This window comes from Coloeus monedula, assembly GCF_965178545.1.
Source record: "Coloeus monedula genome assembly, chromosome: 16".
Classification (NCBI taxonomy): Eukaryota; Metazoa; Chordata; class Aves; order Passeriformes; family Corvidae; genus Coloeus; species Coloeus monedula.
Genome location: NC_138796.1, coordinates 8,471,255 through 8,483,418, shown reverse-complemented (window position 1 = coordinate 8,483,418; position 12,164 = coordinate 8,471,255). Strand labels below are relative to the sequence as shown.

The 12,164-nt window shown below is 52.6% G+C and overlaps 1 protein-coding gene across 2 annotated transcripts in view; it reads right to left on the bottom strand.

Annotated features, from left to right (window-relative positions):
• TRAF7 (TNF receptor associated factor 7) overlaps positions 1-8,883 on the bottom strand; it is a 29,363-nt gene extending 20,480 nt beyond the window's left edge. The window contains exon 1 of one of the 2 annotated variants that reach the window (XM_082292266.1): positions 8,799-8,883. The gene's annotated coding sequence lies outside the window, so the exon portion shown is untranslated. Of the gene's footprint in view, positions 1-5,716; positions 5,806-8,798 lie in introns of those variants that run through there. The other variant, XM_082292267.1, reaches the window with a different exon arrangement.
• Between the last annotated feature and the right edge of the window lie 3,281 nt (positions 8,884-12,164).

The window sequence follows — 12,164 nt, the reverse complement described above, 5'->3', positions numbered from 1 at the left end:
TCCTGGCTGCTTGCAAATGCCAGATCCCTGAGGAAATGCTGAGCACAGAGTCTGGAGCTGTCTCAAAAGCAGCAGGAATGAGGCAGAGTTGTGCTGCTGCATCAGGGAGACCTGCGGAGTTTAAAGCTGGGCTCCAGCAAGCCAGAAGTTTGGCTTGGGCCATCAGATCCTTTTATTCCTGTCCATGTTCCTGAGGGCACAGAGAGCAGAGGGAACCAGGAGGGTGGGAGGTGGAAGAGGGCAGACAAAGGGTTTGGGCCACTGGCCATGGCCCCATGAGATCTGATCACTCAGCCTCCCTCCCTCTGACAGCCTTGGATGAGCCACTGGAGCTCTCGGCTTCCTCCCGGCAAAAAATTCCCCCTTTTGCACAAGCCTAAAAATTCCCCTCTTCAACTACAAAGCCTGAAGATGAGAGGTCTCCAGCTGGGGTCTCCAGATGATGCAGTGCTCATAAATTAAGCAAAGCAAGTACTTCTATGAGTGATGGCACAAACTGCCGCATTTCCTGGGATTTCCCATCTCAAGGTTGCATTATCTCATGTCCAATAACATGTGTATCCCCAAAAATTCCCCTCTCTGCAGGTTCTCTACATCTAGCAGTACAGCTCGGCTCACCACTCTCCTCTGGAAAAGGGATTCAGCACTCTCCTCCTCCCATTATTGGGTAAAAGCAGAGAAATATTCCACTTTCCTGGAATATGAATCCATGATCCCTTTTTCAGAGAACCTCAGCAACACCTACCCACACACCCTTTATCCTGCATTGCTCAAAGGCAGGAGCAGGGATATGCTCCCACTTCATCAGCCATGTCAGTTAAGGTTAAGGGAACCGTGCATATCAAATATTCCTCTTGTGGTTTAGGGCAAACAGTCATTCCCAGATGGAAAGCGAGGAAGCCCATACTGATGGAGGATCGTGGGCTGTCTGGAGACTCAGGCAGAGCTTCGTTCCCTCTTATTTTCAGGGTATGTATCACCTTCAGATGTAACAGATGGAGACTCAAGCAATGGGATACACTCCGAGACACGGAAAACAAAAACAGGGATAACTGACAGCGTGAGGATTTCTGTGATATCATTAAATGTTGGATCAGACGTGCCACAAGCAGTGACTGCAGCCACTCAAGCCACTGCAATGACCCTTCCATCCCTGCCTGGGAACCTCCAGTAAATCCAAAGTGAGAGAGGGGATGTGGAACACAGGGATTTTCCACTCCCTGTTTATAAGCATGACCTGTGCCTGCAGCTTGGCTGAGCAAGGTACCTGCAGCAGCAGCAGGGAGCCTGCTCGTGTCTGCTCCGAGCAGAGACCAGAGGAATGCGAGCAATGGAAAACATGTTGAGCGGAATATCAGCCAGGCTGCACGACACCAGCTGCCACAGCAATATCTGATTTCAGCCCAAACCTCTGCACCCACCATAGGCAGGAGCATTTCAGCAGAGCAGATGCCTCTCCAGAGCATTGTCTGACAAGCTCCTCACACCTTCCTTTCCATCTGAGAACCTTTTCCAACTGATATCAAAGAATTTAAAAGGAGGCAGAAAAGCTGATGTTGTTAACACTAATACCAGCCTTTGCTTGGCATTTGAACCATGCCAACTACACTGTCCTGTGCTCTCAGGCCTGGAGGATGAGTGTCCCTCTTGGGTGGCTGGTGTTGAGAACCCAGCCTGTGACCCAGATTCTCCTTGCCTGGACTTAATTATTTTTTATTTTTTAACATGCAGCATCAGTGTTTTTTACAGTAAACAAAGAGGGGGGGAAAAATCTCCCCTGGAAAAAGGAAATTGTGGGGACCCAATATTCAGTAAATCTCACAGCTGATCAAAACCAGATGTGAGGAGGGGCAGGGATAGGTTTCAGCATTTGCACATCACAGGGATCAACTCAAGGCTTTTGAGACTCAGTGAGAAGAAAAGCCTTAAAATCCTACTGTAGTATTCCAGGCAAGGAAAAACCCAACCACCAGTAGCTGCAGAGGCAGCTGCAGGGCGAAGCAGTGCTCTTTCTCCCCACTGCTGAGAGGAGATCCAACAGGATCAGCCACGGATCACCCCCTGACTGTACCTCAAAGCTGGGAGGAGAATCAGGACCAGTGGCCTGGCTAATTCCAGAGTCCTGGGGTCTGGTGGGACTGGCACAGAATCTCAAGGGTCTGCCCTCCCTCCCGTCAGCCCCAGAGCACACACAGACCCTTGGCTATTCCCAATAGTCCACTGAAGATCCTGATAACCAACCTCAAAGACCAGACTTTGAGGGGGGACACGGCACGAGGAGAAGGAATGGAGTACCCCATTCCTCACCAGCATCCCGATCAGGAGCTGGTTCCCAGTGCAGGAACCACACCTTGGCACTGCTGGGGGTTGTGCTCCAGCTGCGCTCTGGGAGAGCCACGGGCACGGCCCTGGATCCTGCAGGGAGATGTGACACAGCAAGGAGCGGCTGGCAGCCACAGTGACCCACACGGCACAGAGTCACCTTTCCAAGACACCAGCAACAGTCTCCCCCTCACACAACCACCAGTCCTTGGGGCTCAGAGACTTGTCCTACACCTGCTGGGTCTTCCTTTCCCTCCTCTCTGCCCACTGAAGCTCTCTTCAAGGGTATTCACCCTCAAGGAAACTGCTGGGCTGGCAAATTGCCCCACAGCAGGAGTGCTTGCCAGTGGGAAAGATAGGCATGGGTTATCCTGCCCTGGCTGGAACAGCCTCTGGCTGACGTGAACTTCCTTATCTCACAGCTTGGGTATTTATGGCGTAAGACACAAGCTTCTGTGCCTCTTACAACACTGCATGCAGAACAAGAAGGGTTACACATCCTTGAGGGTATTGGCACATCCCCAAGGAAATACTCCGATGAAAGCTCCAACAACTCCATGGGACAAGGGCAAAGCACGCAGGTGCCAAGGGCACAGGGTGTTTGTGGGCTAATTAACTATTCTGTGACCATCAGCACCTCAGGCCCACCTCATCAGGGTGAGGAGGACTATCAGCATCCGGTCTGACCTGTACAGCACAGGCTGTAAGAATGCAGAGCTACAGCAGATCCCTCAGATAGACACCTCTCATGGACCACCGGATGGGAAGCAGACAGTGGAGCCCAGTGGTCACTCCTCAGCTCAGGGAACACTAGGCCAGGATTCCCAAGCACCACTGCTGAGTCAGCTTGTTCCAGCTCCCAGGGGAAGATGGTGAATAAAAGCCAGCAGTGAAATCACCACATCTGCAGGTGACACTCGGCTCTTCCAAGCTGTCAATACCACTTTGGCGGTGAAGAACTTATGAAAAACCCCACAAAATGAAGGAGACAAAGAGGTTGTAGATGAGCTAAAATCTAAAAGACCTGACCCAGCAGGACATTTCTTACACTCTTCAGATGTCAGTCAGTGTAGGAAGGACAAAAAACACGAACAGAAGTTCGGCCTTACTGACAGGACGTGGCACCTTCATCTGATGAATCTGTGGAAGAGTCTTTTAACTGTTTTTAAGTTTTTCTTATAAGTCACACCAGCTTTTCTGAGTGTCTTACACTGAGACCATAATTGTACTGAGCCGTCATCAATAAAAATAAAAGGGATATTTTTAATTGCTGCTACTTTTACCAGCACTTCCACTGACTGCAGGGCTGTGAGAGCACATTCAACAGCTGTTTGAACACTGCCATGCCTTTGAACAAATGGAGTTCAGAAAGGAAAAGCATTTCATATGGTGCTTTTCCTAAAGGATAATGAAGCCTTGGGATAGAAGAATATTTGCAATACCCCATGTTAAAACCTGAAGCTGTAACTTTAAAATGCTCCCATAGCTGGATCAAAAGTGATTACTCTGGTGAAATGAAGCACCTCAATTTTCCCAGAAAAATAAAATTAAATTAGAAGTTAGAACAGAGGCAAATATTCAGCGCTGTTCCATGACACAAAAGCTACATTTGAAGCTTTATTTCCATTTCAGGTAACCTGGAAGGATCCACCTACAACACCATTTTTGTTAGGCACTCCATGGCTCAACATTCTGACCCTGCAACCAAAATTGTCCTGTGTGGGCTCAGCACCTCCTCAGTCACTGCTGGGCAGGAACAGGCACATTCACAGCTCTGTCACACAAGGACCTTAATCAAAAGGTGCTTTAAAAGTTGGCCCTGCCACTGCAGAGCTGCGTGCTGTGCCTTTCACAGCTTGTGCTCTTCCACATCCTCCCTCAAAGAACAGGTCCCTTCCGAGACCATCTCATTGTTAAACTGTGGATTTGGTGAAGGAAAAAGAATAAAACCCCATCCAAGCCCCAAAACCAACAACATCCTCCCTGTCCAAGGCAAAAATCTCAGTCCTGCTGCAGTTCCCCAGGAGGGAATGGCCAACTCTGTGCAAAGCAGATCTTGATGAAAGATCTTCAGAAGCTGAGAACAGTCATCCACACCACTCACACCACAACTGGTGCTCACTAGCACTCCTCAGACTTGTCTGACAGAGAACAAGTGGCTGCCAAGACCCCACAGGGTCCTGTGGGCTGGCTTAGCTCTGCTGTTGGTCTCCCTGCTGCAAATCTGGTAGATAGAGGGGCTTGCAACTCAATTGAAAACTCTTGAAGACATGGCAGGTCAGCAGCAAAGCCTGGGGGATGGAGAAATCTGGCCTCTGTTCTCCCAAGGATGCCTCTCCTAGATTCTGCTCTCCTAGATTCTGCTCTCCTGAAGTCCTGCTAGACCCAAAGCAATCAAAGCTCCTCTCTCCTTTATTCCTCAATTCCTGTGCCATGGCTGAGGCCTTTTCCAACTGCTTTGCCTTATGGTTGGCTGCACTGCATCTTTTGGAAAGCTGTAACCACCTCATCACACTATGGGATTCTTCCAGATTAAAGTCATAAGAAACCTGAGCCCATAACCATGACTCAAAAAGCACAAAGTATCACTTCCACCCCCTGTTCCCCCCAACATCCTCCAAAGCTTTGACACTTTATCACACACACTCTTCTCTGCCCTCTGGATGCAACTCAAGCACTTCAAAGATCCAGCTGAAATGCATCATCTCCTTCAGAGAAAAAAACAAAAAAACCCCCAGCAAATTCCAGTCACCTGCTCTTTTTTTTGTACAGTTTCCTTGGACTTTGCCACGAAAAAGAAGCAGGAGGCACCAACACTCATGGATCAAACTACTGATCCTGGGAGAAACAGGCACCAAATCCTTGATTCCAAAAGAAATCAGTGGATGTGGACACTTCCACCATGGCAAATTTACTTACAGCTTTCAGACAGAAGCACCACTCAGTGTCCCACAACCCTCAAACACCACGGATTAAACTCTCTCCCCCAGGGTGACTCAGAATTCCAGGGGAGGCAGCAGGACACCGCCTCTCCTCACAATGTTGGCTTCTGTGCTCACAACTCTGCCTAAGGAATATCGAGGATTACCCACTTCTGAAACACCAGGAACAACCTCAGAACACACTTGCTGGGTTGCTGCGATCAAGCATTCCACGTCCTTGCAAAGGTCACTCTGAAGGATCATAAAATCAGCGTGACAGAGCTCCAGCTGCTGGACCTGCCACAGGTACCCACTTCCAAACCGGTGCTGGGTTCCAGGTACCTCCTGCTCTCCACTGAGAGATGAAAACAGTTCCTCCCTCACTGCTGAAGCGGAGCAGCTTCCCCGGGAATGCTGCCGACAGCCTGACACCCGGCACCCAGAGCAAACACTTTTCCTTGGAGGAAACTCACCCTTGGCCATCCTGGAGCGGCAGAGCCCGGCAAGATGCCACCACCATACCCAATTCCTGAGTTGTGGACAGGCTTTTCCTCGGCCAAAGTGCCTCTTCCGCTACGTGTGTGCGTGTGTGGATCGCTCCCCAGTGATGTAAACACAAAGGCATGCGGAGCAGTGGGCGATATGTAAATCCAGCTGGAAAATCCCACAGCTCAGCCAATCTCCACGCTGCCTCCCCGCTTTGCCCCGGCTGCTCTGGGTTCAGTTTAGTGCAGGAAAAACAACCCTCTCTTAGCACACATGGATTTATTCCCCTGATTGGAGAAAGCTCCAGAGACAGAAAAGTCCTTCACTTGCTTTAAGGGGAGTTTGAGTTTCTCACCCTCTTTATAGTTCCCAAACTGTTCAGAATTCTGAATAACAAACAGCAACACGGTCTTTGCCTGGAGAGACAATCCAGGGAAATCCAGTTAACTAATAGCCACAAAAAGGCAGAGCTGGGGAGCAGGACTCACCTGAAATATAGACACTGATGGTGGGGGACTTCTACTGCCAGGACACCCCCTCCCACAGCTAAGGTTCTCCCAGGAGCAGGCACTGCCCCACTCCAGCCCTCAGGACACCTCGTTAAAAGCAAGAAGGTGACTCCAAAGCTCCAAGCTCAGGCTGTGCTAAAGGCAGAGCAGGAGCAGCCTGAATGGGTAATTTGGGGTGCTGCTGCCTTAGGCTCCTGGGGGTCTTGCTGAGCTCAAAGAAGGGTGACTCGTACCCCTGTGAGCAAGCAGCTGCCTCCTTCCTTGTCCCAGCTGCCACTACAGCCCCTGATCCAACCCACGGGCACAGGGACATGCTGGTGTGTGCCTCACCATGCCCATGACAAAGGAGCACAGGCAGGGAAGGGACAGCAAAGGGAATAAAAACCCAGAGGGAAGAAGTCCACAAGACGGAACATGGCCACGTAGTCCAAGTACTGGAATCCAGGGAGGATTTTCTCTCCAATGCCCTCCTCCTGGCACACCTGGGCTTGGCTGAGATTACGCATGAGGAAGGTACGCTCCAGGAAATCCCACACTCAGGGCCAGCAGGGCTTGGAAGGTCCCTGGGAACAGGTGAATGCTCAGCCCTCGAGGTGACCGATGTCTGAACCCCACTGAGGCTGCAAAGTGCTCAGCACTGCCCAGGAGCACCCCAGGGTGCAGGGCAGATCTGGCACCAGCACACAGTGCTCTGCAACATCCCAGAGCCTGCAGGGTTCCCTGTGCCTCCAGCAGCACCTTGGGATTGTGGAAGCTGGGAAGGGAAGGGCTGATTTCAGCCAGGGGACACAAACTTCCATATGATGCTCATCTGTGGCTTTAGGCCATCAGAGGCTGCGCTGCCACGGGAACGGGCTGGTGAGGGCCCACTCGGGGATCCCCTGGATCAGGGAACCAAACCACCTGAAAATGATGGATTGGGTTTTTTTTTTTTCCTTGAGTCCAATCAATATGAAAATCCCTGTTTGAGTGTTAGCAGTGAAGGCACCAGCATCCCCTGACTGGAAACACCACTTTGGCTCAGGTTTCCCACTTCCACTGGGTAAAACGTTCCCTCCCTCAGGGCAGTGTCACCTGCACACAAACCAAACCCCAGCATGGGAGCTTTCTGCGTGGATTCACCCTGTCCCTTCCCTGCTCGAGACAGGGGACCCCAGGAGCTGGAAGGAATCCAGCAGACTGCAGACACTACCTGCTCCTGCAGCTTCCTGCATGATTTTAAGGAGTTTCCCTTCCCAGGGGAGGTGCAGGTTGGACATCAGGAGGAATTTCTTCATGGAAGAGGTTGTTAAGCCTTGGAAGGGGCTGCCCAGGGCGGTTTGGAGTCCTCATCCCTGGAGATGTCCAAGGAATGCCTGGACGTGGCACTCAGTGCTCTGGGCTGGGATTGGGCATAGGGTGAACTCAGTGGCCTTGGAGGTCTTTTCCAACCTAAACAATTCTGGGATTCTGTGATCTCACACTACTTTCACTCATCAAGGGCTTTCTGGAACCATCCTTCACCCCCAAACCTTCTCCTGCAAGCCCCAAAATCCTCATTGTGGCTGGAAGCTGAAACCATTGACAGACAAACACTCGAGACCAAAATGCAGCAGCTGTTTAAGAGGAACCCGACTGCTCATTACAGGCTGAAAACACATCGCTGGGGGGAAAATGCGCAGGGAGGCAAAATTAAGAGCGCTGGGATTGAAACAAAGGCAAAGCAACGTTGCCAAAGTGGAAAAAACAACTGCTAGGTCACAGTTCCTAGCACAGCTACGCCCTGGCAGGGACAACAGCCTGGACCTGGCGCGTTATGGACACACCAAACCCAGCTCTTGTAGCACGCACCAGCCCCCGACAGCACAGAGTCTTTGCCTTGGACCCCAAGAGAGCCCAAAAGGAAGCTGAACCCAAGGGAAATCCTCCCTGCTGCCCTTCCCAGCACACCAGCTCAGGGATCCGACAGGAGCAAAGCATTTGACAGCGTCTGTTACCGGGATAGCAGCTGCAGCGGGAGGGGACAGAGTCCAAGAGCTCGTTTGAAATGAGTAGAGGACGGCACAATTCACAATCCAGCGCCTGATCCAGACCTGCAAATGTTCTGGGACAGCTACGGAGACCTACTCCCAGATACCCCACATTTTGTATATTGTGAAACCAAAGTCCAGGGAAATGAGAGTACTGGGAGGGCAGGAGAGAAAGAGCAGCAACACGTGCTGCGGTCGGACAAGGAGTGGAGCAGAAAACGACAAAACTAAGCGGAAAAACCCCAAAGCTAAGCAGAACCTGCGGTGAGACCCAGCGAACACGCCGGGAGGGCAGCGGGGGCGGTGAGCGAGACCCGGGCGGGATTCACGGGGGACGAACAGCGCAGATGATGCTCGAGCTCCTCGGAGCGCCCCAACAGACCCGCTGGCACCCCCAGACACCGCGGGCGGTGGGCACGGGGCAGCCCCGGGAGCCTCCGCCGGCACCTCCCCGGCCCGCGGCCCAGCGCCCCCGGCCCGGCCCGGCCCGGCCCCTCCCCTCACGGAGCCGCCCGGCGCGGCCCGCCCGGCTCCCCCCGGCCCTCCCGTACCTCCCAGCGGCGGCGGCGGCCGCAGCGCCGGTGCCCGGTCCCGGCACATCGCGCCCGGGCCTGCTCCCCGCTGCCGCCCGGCCCGGAAGAGCCGCGCCCGGCGCTCCTCGGGACTTGTAGTCCCGTGCGCCGCTTCCCGCCCGTGCCGCCGGCCCGCTTGGACTACAACTCCCGACACCCCCCAGAGACAGGCACTCCATGCTACAACCACTATTGCTACTGGTTCGGCCCGGCCTCCTGCACTGACCAATCAGACGGCGGCAGCCGCCGCCTCGGGCCACGCTGCGCTGCGCGTCGCCATTGGCACGGAGGAGAGTGGCGGCCAATCAGCGCTGGGGGGGGCGGGGCGGCGGTCACGCCAACCGCTGGCGATTGGCTGTGTCCTCAGCAGCCCGACCAATAGCGGCGTCGCAGAGGCCATAAAAGCGGTAACGTGGGCCGCACGCGGTCTTTTCAGCCAGAGGTGCGGGAGGGGACAGGGCGCGTGGGAGGGGTGCTGGTAACGGGGGTATTACCGAGGGCGGGCCGGTGATGATCCACATTTACCTTTCTGACACCTCGTCTGAGGGCGGCGGGCGGCCGCAGCCCCTGCTGAGCAGCCACGGCTGAGGTCCGCTGTACCCGCGGCCCTGCTGGGCCGGCGGTCGGACTCCTCCCCCTCACGCACTGCCTTCTCCCCTCAGGGCTCCGCGGGAATCGGCCGCGACATGGGACCCGGCGGTGGTGGCGTCCCGGAGCCTCCGTGCCCGTTTCGAGGCAGTCCCCGGCGTGCTGGGCCGGTAAAACGCGGTGTCGGCTGTTCTGGTGTTTGTGGTAAGTGAGGCTGAGACCCGCGGGGAAACGTTGCTGCTCTGCGAGGCGGCTCTTAAAGCACAAAGAAGCAGCTGCAGAATGGGCTGGAGGAAAGAATTCACCGACTTTTACTCACCCTCATGGGTTAGTTCAAGGTGAATATCCTGGCAAGGTGGGTGGGTGCAGTAGTGTAAGTGAAGGGATTTACACTCTTTAGTGCTGCAGCGTGTAGATGGAGAATTTAAACATTTTTTTCTGTTTAGCTCCGTGGAAGATAACAAGCAACTCCTATAATGTTTTCCCAGTCTCAAGTCCAGACTTATTCTTAAATGCTTTACTGCTGTATTTCTGCTTTGGCTTTTATATAAGGACAATGTTGTAGTTCACAGGTGAATAAAGTTTTATAAAGTCTGGGTTTTGCTTCTATTTTTCAGTTTCCATGGGTGACATGTAACACCACAGACTGACTGGAAATTTTGTATGGGTACCCAGTGAAACTGGAGTGCATCGAAATGTGCTGCACTTTGCTCAGCCCCACTCCCTTCACTGGAATCTGGGAGTCAGTTAGGTTGGAAAAAGCCTTTAAGACCCAAGTCCAACAGTTGTGTCACATCCACATGGCTGTTCCATCTCTTTTGAGATGGGGACTCCAACACTGCCCTGGGCAGCTGTGCCAGGGCTGGACAACCCTTTTTGGGGAGAAATTCTCCTAATATCCCCTTTTAACTGGGTCAGACCCTGGTTCTGCCATGTGGATCCAGATGGGTTCAAGGCTTAACTGAACTGTTTGACAGTGCTGTGTGTTTAGACAGTCGAAACACCACTGTAGCCAGGGAGATTATTAAAAAATTTTATTAACAGGAATGAACCAAAAGCTGTAAACAAGAGCCAGCAGAAATGGGATGTTGCAGGTGAGGCCAAGTCCTCGCACATGGCTGGGTGCACTGAGCAATTAACTCGAATAATTAACGCTGCACTGAGCAATTCCGCGTGGTGGCAGCAAAGGCCCATGGAAAAATCCCAAATGGCCGTGAGGAGGAGCTTTGGGGCTGGGCCAGTGTGCAGGCACTGGGAAACCAGTCCCACACTGGGAACTGCTGACTGGGAGAGAGGGGCTGAGCCTGCTCAAAGTTCAGGTCTAAACCACAAACATGGCTGTGAGGTGTCTGCTGTAGCAGAGTCTGTGCCCCACAGACAGGTTGGAAGTGCTCCAAAGGGAAACATTTCTATCTTCCTCATTTAGAGGAGTTTTTATTGGGTTTGGACCCACACTGAGCAAGAAGTGACGAGTTGTCAGCTTTGTAACACAGACAAAATGCCAGTCTGAGGGAGAGGGGAGGCAGTAACCTGACATCAGGAATCCTAACCCAGTAGGAATCCTAAATTTTGCCTTTAGGGAGATTTCTTGACATCTTGGGATGCGGCTGCTGCTGCTCCATGGCCAGGATGAGGAAGGGGTGTCGTGGAGCTGCCCAGCTGGTCCTGCCCCACACAAAATCAAATTACTGGGATGAGGGGGCCTTGACAGGCCCCCATCACAGCTCACCTGGCTGCTCCTGTGGGTTTGCCACGAATGTAAACATTCCTGCAGGAATGGGTTTTCCACAAGTGAATTTAAAATTTAGATCAGACAATTTTAAGACTCGCCTCTCCCTAAAATACTATTTAGGGAAAAACCAGGTTCATTTTAAGAGCCTTTTTCACCCTGTGAAGCTGTGTTGCTGTAGCTCCCTGAGGAGTGAAGCTCTGAGCATGCGGGAGATGCAGAAGGCTCCTTGTGCCTGTCAGGAAGGCAGTGCTGGAGCCAAAATCCCAGGCAAAATGAGGGGCAGGGGCATCTGAGTCAGCAGCTGGGGGTTCTGGCTGGAGGGCCAAGGATGGGTTATTCTATTCCATTTGAAGAGGCCACCGAGGCTCGGTGCAGCGGGCACCTGCTGATGTGTGCATGGAGTTTTCAAAGGGAAAAATTGCCAAAGGCCAAACACTTCATCCAGATTTAAATTTGTACTTAGAAGTGCAGCTTGACAAAAAACCAGCCAAAAGCCTGACACAGACCAAAGGGGTGAGGAGGCCCTTGAAGAGAGCTGGCAGGAGTCTGCAGCCTGTAAAATCACTGCCTGCAGCTTCCCCCCAGCTCTCTGCGGTGAAAAGAAAGAGCTGCCCAAGAAAACTTTGAAGATATCAAAGCGTTGTTGCAGTCTGAAAACACCATCACACTTACAGGAAGGTATTTAGAATAAGCTGCAATACATTAGGTTTCTTCTCAAAGTACTAGAAATGGCGGAAGGAGGAAAACCAGAGCCTTTCCCGAAGGGATGAACATTCAGAAATCTCTCTACACAGCCAGGTGTGCAGGAGCTCACTCGGACAGACAGCCAAGCTCTGTCTTTGCAGGGAACAGGAGAATCCCTCATGGTGGAAGTGTGTCCCACCTCACAGGGATGGACAGGAGAAAGCAACTACAAAAGTGGCTGCCTTAAAACACCCTTCCTGCACACCTCAGGCCAGGGCTCTCAGCTGAAGTCCAGGTATGCAGGGAAAGGAAAGAGAATTCAGGACTTTTCCTCCTGAGTG